The sequence below is a fragment of the Musa acuminata genome, unplaced genomic scaffold (assembly GCF_036884655.1).
Source record: "Musa acuminata AAA Group cultivar baxijiao unplaced genomic scaffold, Cavendish_Baxijiao_AAA HiC_scaffold_370, whole genome shotgun sequence".
Taxonomy (NCBI): Eukaryota; Viridiplantae; Streptophyta; class Magnoliopsida; order Zingiberales; family Musaceae; genus Musa; species Musa acuminata.
The window spans coordinates 25,001-27,523 of record NW_027020623.1 but is presented as its reverse complement, the minus strand read 5'-3'; positions in this window follow the sequence as shown (position 1 = coordinate 27,523).

The following is a 2,523-nucleotide window of genomic DNA, read 5'->3' as shown; positions in this document are numbered from 1 at the left end:
TTCAAAAAAAGAAGGTTGCTTTCGGGGAGAACCAAAAGGGAGTTCCGTTTCCATTCCCCAAACTGTTAAAAAACAAAAATTTTCTTTTTTTCCTTTTTTTTTCATTGGATCTCCATGATGAGATCGTATTTTAGATCTTCGCCAAGGTTTTAAACGAAAAGGAAATAAAATCTTTATCTGAATACCATCTGTTAACCAATCTTGGGGAAATTCTGTTTCTGATAATGGAACACCATTATAGGTGCATTTAACATGTATTTCTCTATTCCATTCCTTCAAATCCTCATACCACTCGGGGAATTGGAATAATAACATACGTCCAATATTTTTAGCTATTATCAATGAAGGCAATACAATGTTTTTTCTAAAAAAAGATTGGGTTATCAGCATCAAACCTCTTATTGCTTGAGCAAATATAATGCTATCCCAAATTTCTGATATTGTTATCCGTTCATCTTCCTCTTTTTTTTTTTTCTCCTCGTCTTTTTTTTTCCCAGTGTTTGTCTCTTCCTCTTCCTCCTCAAAGTCGGAAGTTTCGGATTCTGGGTTTCCCCCCACGGAATTCCTAAAAATAAGATTAATTATTCGATATCTATATCTATCAAAAAAAGAAAAAAAAAAGACTTTGTCTATTCGATCCAAAAAAAGCGGGGAATGAACATTTGTTTGAAATATTTCCCAAATAACTGTTTTACGTCTTTGAGCACGCATGGATCCTTGGATTATACCCCGATTAAAATCTGGTTGTTGCGAATAACGTATCAAAGCCACCTCTTCTGCTTCTGCTTCTGCTTCTGCTTCTGCTTCTGCTTGATCAATATTATCAGTATCGGTATCCAGATTTTTATCAGTATAGATCACCACCCGTTTCGCTTTTCTTGAACAAATTTCATAATCTTCCTTCTGTTCTTCTCCATTTTCTTGATCCAGTCCTTCTAATTCATCGGTCAATTTGTATGACCATCGAGGAACCTTTTTACTGATTTCTTCTATTCCAATGGATTTTTTTTCTTCTATTCCAATGGATTTTTTTTCTTCTATTCCAATGGATTTTTTTTCAGTTGTTGTTTGATCATTTGGATTGGTTGTAATTATGTCGAATACAAATCTCAAGGATTTTGCTTTACTTTCTGAATTAATTCTTCTTTCTTCTTCCAATAAAAATAAAGAAGATTCATCGATTGACGTTAAGAAATTAACAATATAATTAAATGATGATTTCTCATCAAGCGGATTCTTTTCATGTTCAAATTCTCGAGAATTTTTAGAAATAGGAAAGAGCCCATGAATCTTATTTATCCAAAACGTTTCTATGGAATCTACATCTTCTTCTTCTGTAGAAGTAATTAAATCATTTGTAGAAGTAATTAAATCATTTGTAGAAGTAATTAAATCATTCATGATTGTATGTGAATAGAATTTTTTTATTGTTCTTATTGTTCCACGATACGGTCCGCTCAAAAAAGGATCATACGCTTTTGGCAAGTATTCTTGCTCATTCTCATCGTTGCATAATCTGGTCCTTTTTTCAAGTATATCTAGAGCAAGAGATATCCTTTCTTCTTCTTCTTCTTCTTCTTCTTCTTCTAGAGTTTTTATTCGACTTATCAATTCATTGCTCAAGTTGTATTTTTTTTGCTCATTGGTAGAAACCCAATAATCATATAGGTCTTCATGGGAAAATTTTTCTGTCATGTACAAAGACATTTTGCGTTCTATCATTTCCGAAAAAGTTGATAAACTAGGCGGATATGTAAAAGATATTATTTGTTTTCCATCACTTGAACACGTATAAAAAAAATATTGTGACATTTCATTTTGTACACTATTTTCAAATCGATTATTTTTTATATATCGCAATGGACGATTCCACCGCTTATAATCGAAAAGAAAAGTTACAATAGGTTTTTCAAAGTCAAAGCAGAAAAAAGTCTTTTCATTTTTCTCTTCTTCAAGTCTTCCCAATTCCCAATTATCTTGATAGGTATCAAGATAAGAATCTTCGTAAACTGGGCTATCTTTATCGCATGTGTCTTTAAAGTGAAAGTGGAATTCATGCTTTGTTTTTTCCTTTCCATTCACTCGGATCTCTTCCGTTTCATCTATTTTGTCCGGATCCTCCTTTTCTTCCGAATAAAGGGAAGGGTCTTTTTCGGTGGATCCCTCTTGTTCCTGTTTAGTCTCCTTCCTTTCGGAAGTTGTTTCTACATCGCTTTCTTCCTCACTTTCTACATCGCTTTCTTCCTCACTTTCTCCCCTTTCTTCCTTTTCTGAGGTTTCTTTCAGTTTCTTAGTGACAATAGGCGACGGCATTCTGCCTAAATAGTAGACACAGGTGATAAATAAGAGAATACTAAAAATTCGAGCCATAGAATTTCTCAATTCTGACACAAGGTACCTATTAGATTTAGCAAGGTACCTATTAGATTTAGATCGAATAGAATGATTTTGCCGTATCCAGAATAATACCAATCCAACCCATTTCATGAAGAAAATGTAACCAATTAACCAACCAATAAAACT